This window comes from Chrysemys picta, chromosome 9 (assembly GCF_011386835.1).
Source record: "Chrysemys picta bellii isolate R12L10 chromosome 9, ASM1138683v2, whole genome shotgun sequence".
Classification (NCBI taxonomy): Eukaryota; Metazoa; Chordata; order Testudines; family Emydidae; genus Chrysemys; species Chrysemys picta.
Window position 1 is genome coordinate 34440788 of NC_088799.1, and position 18239 is coordinate 34459026.

At 40.3% G+C, this 18239-nt stretch overlaps 2 long non-coding RNA genes across 3 annotated transcripts in view; both read right to left on the reverse strand.

Moving 5' to 3' along the window:
* Positions 1–18239, reverse strand: part of LOC101938670 (uncharacterized) — a 280742-nt gene that overhangs the window by 246385 nt on the left and 16118 nt on the right. The gene's annotated exons all lie outside the window — the stretch shown is intronic.
* On the reverse strand, positions 1790–17859 carry LOC135973573 (uncharacterized). Its single transcript, XR_010590480.1, has 3 exons — positions 17512–17859; positions 3531–3695; positions 1790–3276 (listed from the first exon to the last, which is right to left on the reverse strand). It is a non-coding gene; the product is annotated as an uncharacterized LOC135973573 (long non-coding RNA).

An 18239-nucleotide genomic window follows, 5' to 3' on the forward strand; every position in this document is an offset into this window, starting at 1 on the left:
GTATTACAGGGGTGTAATCTGAGTCTATTTCAAAAGCCAATGAGCGTCCTTCCACTGACTTCAACAGGCTTTGGATCAGGCCCTGTGCTGCCATATTAAGCCCTGATCATGCACTGAAAATCATGCAGGCACAGCAGTCTGCCCACACAGTTCTCAGGGCGTGATCAGGGTCTTGATTTACTCACTTCCACTCCTTTGCCATATATAGTACCTGACTCCCCCTTCCTTCCCTGCCGCAAAAATTTGGTATGCTTACCATTTGGTCTCCATGATCATACAAATGTATGGAGGAGGGGAATATAAAAAGGGATATAAACTCTGTCAAAGTGAATTAGTGTAAAAATTCAAAGGAATATAAAGACTAGTAACTGAAAAAATGTGAGGTATTTGCTCAGACTTGCTCAAGTGCATATAGGGGCCCTTTTCTAACTGACCCAATGGAGTTGCTCCTTTAGCTCACTGGGTACAATCTTCCAATTTCTTAAAGGAAGGGTTCCAAATGCTTATTTGCAGCCACACGTTAGCTGAAGATTCCATATAAACATAGGTAGTAGGCTAGGTCCTCAGCTTTTATAAATCAGTGTAGCCTCATCAACTTCCATGCAGAATCCCCGATACACACCACCTAAGGATCCGACTCCGGATCCTTTAGATATTTGCTATCCATTTGCATTTAGCTTGTTAAAGCCACTGCAGAGTCAGCATCAATGTATTTTAGTTAACTGGACTTTTAATAGCCGATTATGAAATACAACACCGTAAGTTCTGGGAGTTTCTTAGATAAATTGAATTTTTGTACTGAGGGTATCATGTGACTTCTCATACCACTTACTGGTGCTTATATCATTAACCTGACTAAGAATTATATTTATGTTTTAGGATCCCACAAACTGCTGTTATTGTAATAACTTTAGTTTCCTGCCATGAGATTAGTTTGAATTGTTATCACCATTTCTGCCTTAATGTTCAATTATGCCATATTTTGCTGCTATTATTTAGTATTATTAGAGCTCAGACTCAGTAGCTGTGCTACTGATTGTGGCTGGCCCTGCACAGGAGAACAAGAGGGTGAAAGGTACAAGGAGCCCCTCCTGTCCTTCTCAAGTGTGCAAGGGGAATGTGCAATCCTAGAGTGCAAGTGGGGGGGAGGGGGCGGCAGGAAATGACCACCTCACTAGCAGAACTAGTAAACTAGCAGCTAGCAAAACTAGTGAAAGAGGTAGGGTGAAGATGAGGCTGTGGCCCCAACCACTTGTGCGGTGCATGTTGCAGTGAAGCTGGCAGGTCGTCAGGGGGAGGCAGAGCCCAGGACACTATTGTCATTAAAAGTGTACCGCAACCCCCATTAAAATGTCAGAATTTCCCACCAGTTCCATGGAGTACTATGTGAAACACCACAATTTCTTCCTAGGTTAGTAACTGCTAGTGGGGAGTATCTGTGGTACCTGTTGGCAAAGGTTGACTTTTTAAGACAACAGCCATAGCAGTAGCAGTGCATTCCCTTATCGCTGCCGGTGGCATTCTGGGTGGGATCCACAAAGGTACTTGGGCACCTAAGTCCCATTTTTAGGCACCACTGCTGGTTTGGGGATTCTCTACCCCCCTCCCATAGGATCTATTGCATTTAAAAAAAAACAAGAGCCCCAATGGAGCATGAAAATTAATTAGAACTTGGCAGCTGTCAGCAGCTACATCTGGATAATGACTTATTTTTCTCACCAATCTCTTGCAGAGCCCTTCATTAACTAGTCACAGAGAGATTTTCTACCCTCACATTAAGCTACTAGATGAAGCACCGCTGGTTGTGACACAAGTGAGATTTCAGAGGAGTTTTCTGAAGTCAGTGGAGCTACTCTGGGTTTACAGTGGTGTAAATTAGAGAAGAATTTAGCCCACTGTATGTGTTTACTGCCACCAGCAGGATAGTATTTATAGCAGAAACTAAAGCATACAAGCTGTTTCTAAGAAGGCTCTATCTATAACTTTAGTTACTTGTCAAGTTGCCCAGAAAAATAATAGTCTAATTTTCTTTGACCTTCAAGGTACTTTTACTACTGACAACTAGAGTAGTTGAATAATGACATAAGTTATCCATGAATATTTACACAGCAATTGATAAAGAAGTGTTCAATAAAGTATTCAACAACAAAAGCAATTGGCCAGATCCTCAGCTGCTGCAAATTGGCATAGCTCCATTGAAGTCGGTGTTGATTTACAGCAGCTTCAAATCTGGCTGCCTATATGTATAATATATTTTCATAATTTTCATTCTAGCATATCATACAATAGCATCAGAGGAGTGAGTTAGGATAAAGATGAAATCATAAAAGTGTGGGTATTATATAAAGTGAAATCATTGGCTTATGACTAGGCCAAGTTCTGCTTTCCATGCATACTCCAATGGGCATTTTGCTTGAGTGAAAAATGAAGGATTGGGTTGAAAGTTAGAAAAATGCACTTTCCCACTCATTCGTGGTAAATAAATAGCTTTCCCTGATGGGCTGGGGGAGGGGGGAGAGTGAACAGTCAGTGCAGAACGTAATATCTTGTTTTTTAAAATAGTTTCTAAGCCTCGTGGTTTCACAGTTAATCTTCTGAATGTGAACTGATGCAGTGTTATCTTCCTGAGCACAGACAGACAGCTTCAGTGTCTTTGCTGCTGTTCGATGCTTTCTTGGGGGGAAGCAGCAGTACCAACAAGAATCATGTCAATTTTAACCCTGCTGCTGCTTGAGAAATCTGTGAGCTGTTGCAGAGGCAGATTGTCAAATGGTTCAAGGGAGGAGACCCAATAAATTAAAGTTATGGAGAAGGAGTGGGTTCTCCAAACCTAGGAGCAGCCAACACGTTGAGGAGTGGAGTAGCTGAGAACCTTAGCAGGGTCTACTCTAGGGACAGTACTCTCCCCTTTCCTACAGTGTTGGGGCTCCATTTCTGATCAGAATGCTGTCCCTGGACATCATTGGTTGGCCCTTCTGACCTTTCATACGGACCTTGGCTGATTGGTTTAGTCATACGACTAGATTTCTGGTGAATTCTTCAATCCCTGATTGGGCTCACTGTTTTTGTTTCCCAGGAGCAAAAACTCTCACAGTCTGTCTAGGGACATAACTTCAGCCAGCATGCTTCGACTAAGCAACATTTTTCCTTCTTCCAGGTGTCTTTCTTGACAATCCATCATTATAACTAGCACAATTAAGATGAGAGAAAGTTGAATATTTTCTAGGCTTGATTTCAAAATAGGTTCCAAGTAGGCTTTCTAAATTACATTGTCGTCTGAAAGATCAAATTCACATGGTTTATTTCTCCCCCATAAATCCAGCATTAATAAGGGCACTGGGGATATTTTACAGAAGTTACAAAAAAACAACCAACACGGCACAAATAAGATGCATCAATAAACAGGAAAAGAATACTATAAAAAGCGATACATTGTTCATTCAATACAGTTATGAGGAAGTCAAGAAATTAATGTGAATTCCAAATGCTTGTTACTTAATCTAGGTTAATGTTGAATCAAGAAAATATACCCAATGTGTTGGGGTCCAAATCTTGTTCCTCCCAAAGTCAACTGAAATCTATGGCAGTCTTTCCATGGACTTTGATTCAGGATCACAAAATTCAAGTGAAGAGGCCTTGTATAAGGAGATGGCATTTGACACGGGCCTCAGACCACTGCCAGTCCACAGCCAGCACTAGATGACATTTGATATATCACACATTTGTACATTAACAGATTATTAAAGGAATCACTTTCATTTTCTTTAATTACTAATATATCCTTTTTGCAGATTGATGTGTATGTGTTTCTGTGAGGTAAAAGGGGGAAAAATACCAGGATGTCATCTTTGTTGCACCACTTATTGCTGCAAATGTGTAGTAAAGTGAATGCTTCCCAAAAGGCTGATTTTAAAGGACCAATTATCTGACAATGTTTCCTAAGTGACACCTGAAATTAATTGACAGCAGCACATAGAAACTAAATGAGCTCTGCACTTTGTATCGGGAAAATGCTTTACGTAATGTCAAGATGTACACCACTTTCAATATTAAAAGTTTTTCTATAATATTATTTAAATTTGGCTTTACAATTATGCTTGATATGTGTCTACATTCACCAGTCTCTCTCACCTGCTGTCAAAGATAACTACTTATATACATCATGCTGGGCTACATATATTGACATTTAATTTACAGTAATAAAAAATCCTAGTACCTAAGAAAGCAAGTACAAGAACTACACAGGCTCATTTATCTTTAGGGGAAAAAGTGTTTACTTTTCAATACTGCTATAGGCTCAAATTCTAAACATTTATTCATGTAAATAATTCAGCTGATTTCAGTGGCACTTCTCACATGAGTTAGAGTTACAGGAGTAGTAAAGATGTAATATGTGCATGATTTCCTAGCAAGGTCAGAGCAATTTTCCTCCCTCCCCACTGGGTATCATAATAAAGTATATTGTTTGTTGGAAGAAAAATATATTACTGGCTTTATCTCCTTATGATACATAAATTGAAAATATACCTTGATTTGTCATTAAAAAGTTAACATTTGGCCACAAGTGCCATAGAATAGTATCAAGGATACCAGAGTATTTCCCTCTTCTAAACATACCATTCTATGGTATGTATTGCCAAATATTGAATTTCCAAATGAAATTTACTGTTTTTCACATGCAGGCAGAACACAAAGAATTCCTGATCTTTCTATTTTGTGATGTCTCAATTATGGACTATTTTTAAAAAGTTATTTTCTTGGTCAAAACTTCAGTTTCATGAACCTGTTTCTGACTCAAGCAGTGCATTTGTACATTCATAATGCTCTACCACTGGTAAAATGCATTGGAATAGGTCACCAATTTGGGATCTGGATCCTGCTTTCATGGTGGTCAGTGACTAAACTATTGGATTTAATAACCTTTAGGTTTGTTTCAGAGGCCAGTTAAGTAATAGAGGCCAACCATTTTTACATCCATAAAGCTCAGTATAGTGTAACTCTAATATACCTTTCTAGATATATATGGAGGAAGATAGTACCATCCAATAATTTTTGAAATCTAACCTCCTCTGGCCAAATTCACCCATGCTGCTAGGGAGAGCAACTCCTCTGAAGTTCCATTTACACTACTTCTGAATTTAGTTTTATATTTCTTTAAACCCTGTTCTCAGATTCACTGCAAGTAGCTAGAAGACCTCATGTATGTATATGAATAGGTCACATTCTAATTTAAAAATCAGGATTTTGAGGGGAACAAATTACTTGCTGAGGATTCTGTGACCTGGATGTCAGTATGAGCTGACAATTGAAAGATCAGATCTTTAATATTTTCTTCCACAAATCTGTTAAACTTTTGACTCAGGAATTCTGACAAGGACTTGAACTATAATCTGTATGTTTAACAGAACAGTCCCAACATAAGCATAATGAAGATGAATACTTCTTTCTCCCTGAGTAAAGCAGATGAGCAGAGATTTTATCATCCCATTTTTAATTCATTGTATTCACTTTTGTAAATTACAATAATCCCACGAATGCAAGGCAAGAAGAAAAATATCAGCAAACGTGTCACACAGTTCACTTCTAATACAATGTGCAAACTTATACTCTCTTTCTCAATACTTTCCATCAGTTCCAGCAGTTTTCCCGTGATGTGTATAAAGAATCTCTCACTAACGTGTAGAATTTGTCAGAGAGACAAAAAACCCAAAACCTTGTGTGCTCGCCCACTGTGTCAATACAGCATCAATAATACTGGCTTGTACTCTCCCCACCATTATGTGGTACAAAAGGGAACACTTTGCTGCCTATTTTTGTAGCAAGTGAAAACAAATCTCCTCTGCAGTTTATTTTATATCAGCAGCAGAGGTGCTTCAGAGAGCCTAAAGCACTGTAGGAGCAAAGCATGTTGCCTAACCAAGTGTACAGTCTTGAGCAGAGTCTGAGGTTCTTACAACATACACCGGTCGACTCTAAGCAATCTATGAACATCTTGGGAGGGAACACCAGCCCGGGCAGCTGCTATTGGGAGAACTTATGGCAGCATTGCCAGGCAGCAAGTGTGCTGGCCAGAGGAGTACAGTGCTGGGGCTAAGCATGGAAGATAGTGTTGCATTGGGGTTTGCCATTCTAACCCCATTACTGTAGTGGAGCCTGTGAATGACTATGCTAGGTGTGTTGCCCTTTTGTTTGGTACACAGAACCATGGCATGATGTGGCACATCTTCTGGCCCTCTGGTTCAGTGGATGCTTAAGTTCTCCTGTTAATTGGGAAGGGAGCATTTGGGCCATTATCTTGGAGTATTTACAAGATCTTCTGGCTATCAGTGGCAATGACTTCACATCATCCAGGTTTCAGTGCGAGTCAGGGGGAAGGGGAGGAGGGGATGATTTCTGACCTAAAGAAACTTAAAATAAAAATGTGCAGCTAGTTACAGCCAAACATGCTGCTTAAGGAGGAATGACCAGAAACACTACATTTTTCATTGTGTTGCTTAGATCACTATTACCTCTTCTCCTGTTATAGCTTATGCCAGATCTCTCAGAAGAGGAGATACCTCCTCATTGCTATCTGGTCAGAAAAGCGTCTGTGTCAGGCAATATCAAGCTATTAAAAATGGATGGTAGCTATTGCCATATCTTTAAAGCCATATGCAGCAGAAGTACTGTCCCCAATATTTATGCTAGACAATTACTTGTACAGTAAACAATATCAATTTACTCTTGAAAGAACAGTGCTCTGTAACTTCCTACTGTACTGAACTGTGCAGGAAGACACATATGGCACCAGGAAGATGGTTCAACTAGGCTCCAACTTTATTAAATAATATCTAGGAACTATCCAGTAGTAGCTTACCCAGAGCAGGTCATCTATCCTTTGTAATCCACTCTCCCAGTGGAGGGCTGCTGTCAGCCCCCATGCTGTTAACCTGGTCTCAGGCCAATGCTGGGAATCCACCACCCACTCCTTGTACAAAGGTTAAAGTGGTGAGAAAGAGGTTGTTTGCTTGTTCTACCAGATGTTAGGAGCCCCAACCCCATTCCCCGCCTTCTAAAGGAGATGCTTTCTCCTAATCCACCTTGCAATTCTACTTTATTAGGGAACCAGACACCTGGCCACCTGCCAAGTTGTTACAAAATTACAATCTAACCTATCCACTGGGTCCCTGGGCTGCTGAGAGAAAGGTGAAAAAACCCACCCTGTCCAAGCCAACCTGTCAATAAGGGAAAAATTCCTTTCTGGACCCAAAAAGACAACTAGCATTATGTCCCACAGCAAGACCCCCAAAGCAGGACCCATTCTAATCCCAAAAGGGAAAAGTGGGGTGCTTTTCTTCCCATTGCAGCATAGTGACCCTGGGCAAGGAGAAGAGTTTTAAGGCCGCCCACTGGGTATTCAGGAAGCAGTGGGCATACTTCTGTTGAAACAGTGAGTCACAGAACTGCTCCAGTACACAAAGAATGTGTGTGTGGGGAGGAGGTAAGTGCAGTCCTTAAAGAGGTCGATGGTATTCCTTGCTCCTGCTGGCCAAGACAAAGACACGTATACACACACCTCTCTGAGGCTGCAGGAGGATGGGCTTTTTTGACAATTTCAAAGATTACTCCTCAGGACCCATTGTTATTGCTTCATTACAGATTTACTGAGATTGCATCCTACAGTTTTTGTTTGAACATGCCTTGTCAAATTAAATAACTATAGTTCGCAATCTTCTTGGTTATGTGAATGGATTTATGTCTAGTCCAAAATCTAGACTTCAATATTAGAGCAGAGAGGGTGCCTAGAATGATTCAGATCATGTCTTTGAATGTATGAGAGAGAATAAGTAGATTTTAATCAAGACATTTTTATAGTGTCTAAAATCTTCACTGTATATGAATTTACATTTGTCAAAGATTCCATTTGGGACAGATTTAGCTACAAAATGAAATGGAAAACATCATTTCTAATATCTAGGAAACTGACATACATATGAAATAACCAGTATCCGCAACTGCCTATGGCAATATTCCCAAAATATCTATCTTTATTTTTAATATACTTCTACAAAGCTTTGATCCTACCAACATTTATGCATGTGGTTAACTTTAAACATGTGAGTATTTCCACTAAAGTCAATGGAGCTATTCAAATGCTTAGAAAGAAGAACAGGAGTACTTGTGGCACCTTAGAGACTAACAAATTTATTAGAGCATAAGCTTTCGTGGACTACAGCCCACTTCTTCGGATGCATATAGAATGGAACATATATTGAGGAGATATATATACACACATACAGAGAGCATAAACAGGTGGGAGTTGTCTTACCAACTCTGAGAGGCCAATTAATTAAGAAAAAAAACTTTTGAAGTGATAATCAAGCTAGCCCAGTACAGACAGTTTGATAATAAGTGTGAGAGTACTTACAAGGGGAGATAGAGTCAATGTTTGTAATGGCTCAGCCATTCCCAGTCCTTATTCAATCCTTTGTTGATTGTGTCTAGTTTGCATATCAATTCTAGCTCAGCAGTCTCTCTTTGGAGTCTGTTTTTGAAGTTTTTCTGTTGTAATATAGCCACCCGCAGGTCTGTCACTGAATGACCAGACAGGTTAAAGTGTTCTCCCACTGGTTTTTGAGTATTTTGATGTGATATATGCCATCATGTGCCAGCAATGCCCCTCTGCCATGTACATTGGCCAAACCGGACAGTCTCTACGCAAAAGAATTAATGGACACAAATCTGACATCAGGAATCAACTCCGGTTTGAATAAGGACTGGGAATGGCTGAGCCATTCCAAACATTGACTCTATCTCCCCTTGTAAGTACTCTCACACTTATTATCAAACTGTCTGTACTGGGCTAGCTTGATTATCACTTCAAAAGTTTTTTTTCTCTTAATTAATTGGCCTCTCAGAGTTGGTAAGACAACTCCCACCTGTTTATGCTCTCTGTATGTGTGTATATATATATATCTCCTCAATATATGTTCCATTCTATAGGCATCCGAAGAAGTGGGCTGTAGTCCACGAAAGCTTATGCTCTAATAAATTTGTTAGTCTCTAAGGTGCCACAAGTACTCCTGTTCTTCTTTTTGCGGATACAGACTAACACGGCTGCTACTCTGAAACCTGTCAAATGCTCAGAGTTAAGCATGAGTATATATGGTTGCAGGATTCGGGCCTAAGTTGTTTCTAGTATTGATATTACAGGTAGAGCTATGTGAATAATGGATTTCTTGGGTTTCTGGCTGTTAAAAAAATTGGGGGGGGGGAATTAATTTTGGGTCAACCTTGAAACATAGTTTTTCAGAATATTTGGCAAATCAAAAAAGTTATTTCAGGTCAAACAAAGCCCCCCCCCTTTTTTTAAACCTTTTCTGTTTTTGCATTTTTAATGAAATTAAAGGAAATTCTGAACCAAATTTGTTTCAACCCAAAAAATATTAAAGCATTTCATTTTGAAAGTGTCACAATTGAATGTTTTGACTTTGGGGGTTTTATTAAGAGTTTTTTTCCAACTAAAACGGTTCACTAAAAGCTACATGAACTCAATTGTTTTGGTGAATTTGAATCTGCATTTTTTGGCAAAAAATAAAATAAAATAAAAAAGGTTTTGGGCAAAATATTTCACCAAGCCCTATTTTCAAGCATAATCCAGTCACTGCTTCAAAGCCCTTTTCAGCAGTCAGGTGCTGAGCATCAGAACTTCCTTGAATAATAGAGGAAAAAAAAAAAAAAACACAGCACAGATCATACAAGGAACAAGACCTGGGCTACATGTTTGCAAGAATCGAGGCACCACTATACTTCAGGAAGCAGTTGTGTTAATGGCTAGAGAAAGCCACAGGGAGCCAGGACATGTGAATACTATTCCTGGCTCTGCCATGAATTCACTGGATGACTTTGTGAGTCCTTTAGGAAGATAGGACACAGGATTGGAAGTGACCTCTTGGGTCAGAGTGTAGTCCCTGCTATCGCAGGTATCTCTGACATATAATCCTGTTCATCAATTTGTCAAGTTGCATCTTAAAACTAGTCGTCAGGTTGTTTGCCCTCACTATAACTATTGGGAGGCTGTTCCACAGCCTCAACCCTCTGATAGTTAGGAACATACTTCTAATTTCCAGACTATATTTATTCAGGCCAGTTTAGACTCATTTATTCTTAGTGCCACTGTAGTCCTTTAGCTTAAATAGTTTTTCTCCTTCAATGGAGTTTAGCCCCTCATGTATTTTATAGAGAGGAATCATATCCTCTCTCTTATCCCCTTTGCTAGGCTAAACAAGCCAAGTTCTTTTAGTCTCCTCTTGTAAGATAGTTTCTCCATTCTCCTGTCATCCTAGTAGCCCTTCTCTGCCTCTGTTCCACTTTGAAGTTACTGTTCTAGAACACGAGTGACCAGAATTGTCCACAGTATTTTAGATGAGGTGTTACCAGGGGCATTAATGCTTCCCTCTCTCTACTGGAAATACCTCACCTGATACATCTTAGGATCACATTTGTTGCCCCTTTCAAAAAAAATAAAAATAAAACAAGCAGCCAGGTTACATAGGAGCTCGTAGTCATCCTGAAATTAACTACTACACCCAGATTTTGTCCTCCTCTGGTGTTTCCAACTGATCAGCTCCTATCTTATAGCAGGGACTAATAAGACCTTCTAAGTGCATGACCTTGCACTTTGTGCTATTAAACTTCATCCCTGTTCCTATTACTACAATTATCTAGAGGCCATCCAATTCTTCCTATATAAGAATGTGACCCTCCTCTATCTTGACAATACCTCCCAACTTTGTGTTGTGAGCATATTTCATTAGCACATTCTTACTTTTTGTGGCAAATTCATTAATGAAAATATTTAATAGATCATTCCCAAGACCTATCCCTGAGCAATTCCTCTAGTAACCTTTCTACAGCCTGATAATTCTCCTTTAGCCAGTTTCTTATTCACCTTACAAGTCCTGTACTAATCCCCCATTTTATGTGGTTCTATATAAAATGCTTTGTTAAAGACCAGATAGACAAGGAAAATGCTGTAAACCAGTTTCTTACATCACATCATCTTATCAAAGATGAGTAAGTCTAGATCCTCTATCTATGAAATGGCTATCATGCTTATTTACCCCATATGAATGTTCTAAGATTTAAGCGATTAACTGAGTTCATCAGATTGAATAATTCAAAGCAGTTAATCAAGTTAGTATTTTCTTTAGTATCTGTGAACAGATCGTGATCTCCTTAAACATTCATTATACAAATTTATTGAATACCATCATAATAATCCTTTTTACATTGTTTACGATTTGATCACAAACATTTAAATTACTTAGGTAGGTTGCTTGGATACTCAAGCTATTATTTCTCTTCCCTGATTGTATTCATCCAACTTCTGATGCAAACACTTGCATAAATGAATTTAAACTATGATTTCCTCAAACACTCGCATGGACATCTGTCCATTTTACCCTATGCTCATTTTCAAAAAAAGGTAAGCACATGGCCAGAGTGAATTGAATGAGAAATTCAAAATAATATTTCTGGGACATTTTTGCATTTTTCACCCAATTCTATAAATTAATTTGTTTGTAAAGTGCTTTGAGATCTCATCATGCAAGAGTAATTAATACTCATCTTGGAGCCTACTCACTCTTAATACAGCTAGAAGAGTCAAATTCTAATGCATAAACAATCTGCAGTCAGGTGTCTAATTCATAGACAATCAGATTTTATATAATTTTGTATGTGTTTTAAGCCAGGAAGCCCATCCAACTGCAAGGAGTTTGAAGAGTGGGTTTCCTGAAATAAGTTCTTTCATGTTGACCTTGTGCCTTTCAGTGTTGTTTTAGCACCCTCAGATTTCATATTTATCCAATGAATTACACAGACTGTAGATAATTGCATTTTATTCAGGAAGAAAGTCATTACTGCCTCAGACACTACATTACTTTCCAGAGCAATCTGATATGGAGAACATTGTACTGTAATTATGGGGAGCTCTGAGGTGTAATTAGTAGTATGAATTCAGACTCATCCTTTTTGAAAATAGTTCATTTTTTGCATACCTAAGTAATTATTTCATTTTTCAGTGACTGAAGATATCTCCCATTTACTCTGCCATGCTTCATGCGACATGATTAAGAACACTGAACATTGCAGTTAATTGTTTCCTATTCAATTAACACCATGTTCCAGGAGAGTGACTGTTTCGCTGATGTATAAAATAGTTCCCAATTTTAGGACTATGACAGCTGCAAGGTGGGAGCTTGAAGAGGGGAAAAGGTGGGTGGACTTCATTTCTGAACTAGCAAGCAGTTTTAATGATCATTAAAAAGGCCAAACATTAATTGAATTATCAAATTAAAAAAAAAAAACTTGCTCTCTTCTAAAGCATGTTGTCAATTCTCAGGGTATCATGATGGGAAGTTTTGGAAAAATGGCCTCCTACCAAGGTAGCCACAGGATACAGATTTTCATTTGCCTAATTAATGTTATCATGGTATTCCCTATGCTTAGGATTGAAAATCAATACCACAAGTGCTCGGATAAGAGTTGCAAAAGAGTCGGCGGCTATAACAGTGGTTCTCAAAGCCGGTCTGCTGCTTGTTCAGGGAAAGCCCCTGGCGGGCCGGGACGGATTGTTTACCTGCACGTCCGCAGGTTCGGCTGATCGCGGCTCCCACTGGCCACTGCGGAAGGGTGGCCAGCACATCCCTGAGCCTGCGCTGCTTCCTGCAGCCCCCATTGGCCTGGAACAGCGAACCACGGCCAGTGGGAGCTGCTATTGGCCAAACCTGCAGACGCAGCAGGTAAACAAACCGTCCCGTCCCACCAGGGGCTTTCCCTGAACAAGCGGCGGCCCAAGTTTGAAAACCACTGGTCTATACCCTCATTTGGAAGAAACGTTATTTGAGAACCCTGCCAGATTTGATATGTGAATAAGTAAATTGAACCCTGCAGTTATGTTCACAGGGGACGGAAATGACCTAACTCCTGCATGTTTACTCACAACAGGCATTCTCCAGCCTTCTCAAACTGTAGATCGTGCCATGAAAGACAGACCACCTTATAAGAGACAAGGTGGGAGAGGTAATATTTATTGGACCAACTTCTGTTGGACAGAGATTTCAAACTTACACACAGCTCTTCTGGTCTGCAAAAGGTACTCAGTGTCACAGCTAAATGCAAGGTCAAACAGATTAACTACTCATGCTAAACAATGTTACAAGGGACCATTCAAGGTGAAGTGGCCTGTTAAGATCTCTCCAGTCAGAGAGAGGAAGCTGGTTAGTGGGTTTTAGATTGTTATAATAAGCCATACACCCAGTGTCTCTCTTTAGCCCATGATTTTAAAAATCTTGCAAAATTATGGATTTAAGCTTTCAGGATCATTTTTTGATGCTGTTGTGCAGGTTTCCTTTGAGGATGAGGACTGAGTGGTTAAATATAGAGTGATCACTTTGTGAAAAGTGTTCGCCCACAGGTGATATGGTGTTTTTCTCTTTTATCATTTTTCTATGTGGATTCATTCAAGAGCATAGTGATTGTCTCCTTTCACCCACATAGTTATTATTGGGGGCATTTAGTGCACTGGATGAGGTACACCACATATTGTGATAGGCATGTGTAGGACCCATGGATCTTGAAAGGTGCATTGTTCAGGTGTTGAGCATCATAGCAGTGGAGGGGTCTACAGGTTTTGCATCTGTTGTTCTGGCAGGGTCTGATGCAGCTTTGAGTTGATGTGTCGTGGTCTGTGAGGAGCTTGCTTCTGATGATGATCTTAGGGAGAATTGTCTGAAGGTCAGAAGAGGGGGTTGAGGAAAGATGTCTTTCAGGATGTGGTCCCCCATCGAGTATGGGTTGTAATGGTTTGAGAATACCTCTTGTCTCTCTCAGCAACAGAAGCGGTCCAATAAAAGATATTAACTCACAAACCTTGTCTCTAATATCCTGGAACCAGCATGGCTACAACACTGCAGCCTATCTTCTCGTCCAGCTCCCATCTCAGTACCCTAAGCACTTACACTGCTTGGTTTTCTAAATGTTTCATTCTGCAGACTGTGAAGAAGGGCTCCTCAGTCCACTAATGATCCTACTCCAACAGTTTGAGTACCACTAAATTAAAGATTTTATTTTGATTAATTCCAAGGGGAGCACTGCCCCCCCTCCCGCAGAGAGAGCCTCTAGTCTCCCATTGCCATTTCCTTCCCCACAAGATGGTCAGGAACCAAACACACTCTCAGTAAAGTGATCATCAAGGTTTAACTCGATTACTCAGAGTATTAAGGGTTGGCGCCATTCTCCACCCCTCTCTTACTTCCTATGTAGGTAGTGGATGTTTTCCCTCTCTGTTTTGTTATGTAGTTGAATAAAGCACCAAGTTCCCAGCCTGAAGTAGTGCATGTAAAGATTTTCTTGTGCAATGAGAAGTCCCTTCATAAAACACTTCCCCCTTTCTTTAGATGGCTTCAAAAGTAGAAAAATAATCAGAAAATGGGAATTTGCATGCCCCCCCATGCACCTCCTCCAAGGAAAATTAAGTTTTCAATTAAAAAAATATCAAAAGCTAAAAAGTTTTCAGCCAAAAAAAAAAAAAAATTGATTTGGAAATGCCACCATGGTCCCTCATGCTCTCATTCTCTGGAGGCTGGGCTCCCTGGCTGGACTACATGTCTCATGAGGATGCACTGCAGTTTTCCCCTCTTGGTTTTCATGTGGCTGCAGTACATCCTCATGGGAGATGAAATCCAGCCAAGGAGCCAAGCCCATACAAAATGGGAGCATAGGGTCCCTGAACTACAAATCCCATGAGGCACTTGGTGGCACATCTGAATCAAAATATTTTCATTTTCAGCTGAACTGTTTCAGTTTTCAGGGGTTCTTTATTTTTTTTTGTCAAAAACCGTTTCCACTGGAAACAGATACTTTTCCACTAAAAAAATTTTGTACAAAAATCCAAGTTTTCTGTTGAAAACAGTTGACAAAATTCAGCTGACCCTATTCAAAAGCCCTGGGGCCAGTTGTTAAAATGAAGGAACTTCACTCATGACCACTTGAGTCGTGACCTGAGAGAATAGATGCATGTAATGTTAATAATGTCATCAGTGAATTTAATTAGCATTTATATTTCTGCTGGCACCCACATTGTGCCAGGCACTGCCCACACATACACATGAGAAATCATTTTAAGTACCGAGGACAAGAAAATGCTATGCACAACATTTCCTTGAACAGTGCATCATTTTAGTAGTTTGGAAAGGTTACATTACAACCTTCACAAAAGTTATTGAACAAGTAATGAGGAAAGCTATATAATATACCCTAATATACTGAACTATCAATGCAACAAATCAAATTCAGTATTCATGATTCATCTTTGTCATGACTTTTCTTTTTTAAGTAGCAGGAGCTCATGAAGATGGGTTTGGGCAACACTCAAATTTATCACTCTCCTTTCTGTTGATCGGTCCTTTAAAAATATCTTCCATTATACTTGTTATTTTATTGCACACTTTAATCCTACTTCCTTGAACAAGAGGCGTTTGACAGGAATTTGTTTTGTCAGCAGACATATATAAAAGACGACATTTTTGTGTTCATAGCCTCCAGATTCCATTGAGTTTCATTAAGCAGCTCATCAAAATCAATTGCACTGCTTTTGCTGAGCTCTATTATCGCTTGTTGTCCATAAGCAAGAGACAATATTTGCATACATATTATACTGTAGATACTAGGAAGAAATGTGTTCTGCCATGAAGAGCGAAACAATCAAAATCACAGTAAGAGACTGCACCTTCAGAAGGGTGTGCAAAACCATTAATATTGAAGGGGCATCTAATATCAGTACATCAACCAAGATTGACAATAAGAACTCCATACTAGTCATGGTATGGAGACAGAACCCTGGGCTGTTTTGTCTTTTAAAAAAGATGGGAGCATATGTTCAGTTGTGAATGGTAATATGCATCACCTGTGCTGCCTTGTGTCAGGCGTAGGTTATCCTCCTTCCAGATGATGACTGTCTCACTAGAATGCCCAGGTCCTCCCTGTCTCACTGTAGCTCTGCTCTGTGTACTCTTTGGGGTACATAGAGTTCAATGATGGGGAAGTCTTCAGAAGTCAGCAAGGGGTTCAGCATTTCCCTCACGGGTTGGAGTAGCAGGATATGGACCATTGTACCTTCAGAATATTCCCCAACTAGGTTTCCAGCCACAGGATAGACTGCTATTGTCCCCTCTTTAGGGGCTGGCAGGGAAGCCTGGGCCCATGCTGTCCACTAGACTCTGATCCAGGGCCAAATGGTTGGCAGCTAAGCCGTGCACTTGGGGTGCTATGTAGCTTATTGCCTGGATCACTTCCTATCAGTGCCCTCTCTTCTCCCAACGTTTAAACAGTAACTGAACACAAAAATAAAGTTTGTGACATTAAAAATGTCACCAGTCCCTCCTTTGCAGGCTAGGTCATGTCAATATCACCAGTCCTCAGGCAGCAAGAGCATCTGTGGTACTCCTTCCCAGGAGTTCAGAGCTCAGCTCACTTTCCCTGTCAGCCAGCCACTGAGCTACTCTGCTTCCCTTTTCAAGCTGCACTTCCAGCTAGCGCAGGCTTTGTATGTGCAGTGGGGCAGGGCGGCCTAGGCCCAGAGCAGCTTTTTAACCCTTTCTTCTCCAGTGTAGGGTTTGTATACCCTATCACATCCATACACACGATTATGAAATGGTACATATTATTTATAAAGCTAATTTGTGAAAAACTCAAGTGCAATAAGTAAATGCTATGCTCTGCGAATACCCTTTTCAGCCCAAATAATTGTAAGACATTATCTATCTGCTTATGGCTTTCATCACTATGTTATCTGAACACCTCACAATCTTTAATCTATTTATCCTCATAACACCAGTGTGAGTTAAGAAAGTGCTATTATCCCCATTTTACAGATGGGGAACTGAGGCACAGAGAGACTAAGGGCCAGATTTTTAAAGGTATTTAGGTGCCTGAGGATGAAGATAGGCACCTAGTGGGATTTTCAAAAATGCCTGAGTTAGGCACTTAATTCAGGCAAACTTTTTTCAACTAATAGCTTATTCATTGAAAAATGCAATTTTGGGTTGACTGAAACCATTTGTGAATGCAGTTTGAATCCGACAAATTTATCTGAAAATAAAGGTGGGGAAAAATCCTAAAATTATTAAACATTTCATTCAGAAACTTGGCTAGATTAAACTAAGCAGCCCCCATGAGGTGTGACAAAGTTCCTCCTCTATCTTGGTGGGTCCTGCACTTATTGGCAGATTTTCTTGCCTCAGAGATTCACCATGTGGGTTGGGGAACAGCCCAGAGACCTTCCCCTCTGGAAGAACCCACAGTCCAGGTCAATTGGGGGGAACCCAGGCCCACCCTCTACTCCAGGTTCCAGCCCAGGGCCCTGTGGACTGCAGCTGTCTATAGTGCCTCCTGTAACAGCTGCATGACAGCTACAACTCCCTGGGCTACTTCCCCATGGCCTCCTCCAAACACCTTCCTTATTCTCACCACAGGACCTTCCTCCTGGTGTCTGATAACACTTGTGCTCCTCAGTCCTCCAGCAGCATGCCCTCACACTCTCAGCTCCTCACACTCACACCACAAACTGAAGTGAGCTCCTTTTAAAACCCAGGTGCCCTGATTAGCGTGCCTTAATTGATTCTAGCAGCTTCTTCTTAATTGGCTCCAGGTGTCCTAATTAGCCTGCCTGCCTTAACTGGTTCTAGCAGGTTCCTGATTACTCTAGTGCAGCCCCTGCTCTGGTCACTCAGGGAACAGAAAACTACTCATCCAGTGACCAGTATAGTTGCCCTCTACCAGACTCCTGTACCCCACTAGTCTGGGTCTGTCACAGAAGGTAAAAACACCTGAAAATAAAACAAAACATTCAGTTCCATCTGAATTTTTGGGTTTCTGTTTCTGTGAAAAAAAACTGAAAAATGGTCAGTTCAACACAACTTTCTTTTCACCTTTCAGTTTTTGGTTCAACCACCAAGCCAAAAAAAAAAAAAAAAAAAAAAAAAAAATCAGTTATTCACCCAGCTCTAGTTTCTAGGCCTCCATTACAGAACCCTGAACCTCTATTTGATCTATTATGTTGAACTTATAACAGAGGAAGCTTCGAATCTCTTTACAGAGCAGATCCTGCCTCCTCTTTGGCAACTGCAGAGTCTCCTAGACACAGAGTGGCTCTGCTAGAAGGCGAATATGAGAATTTAGCAGGTCTGTCCAAGAGT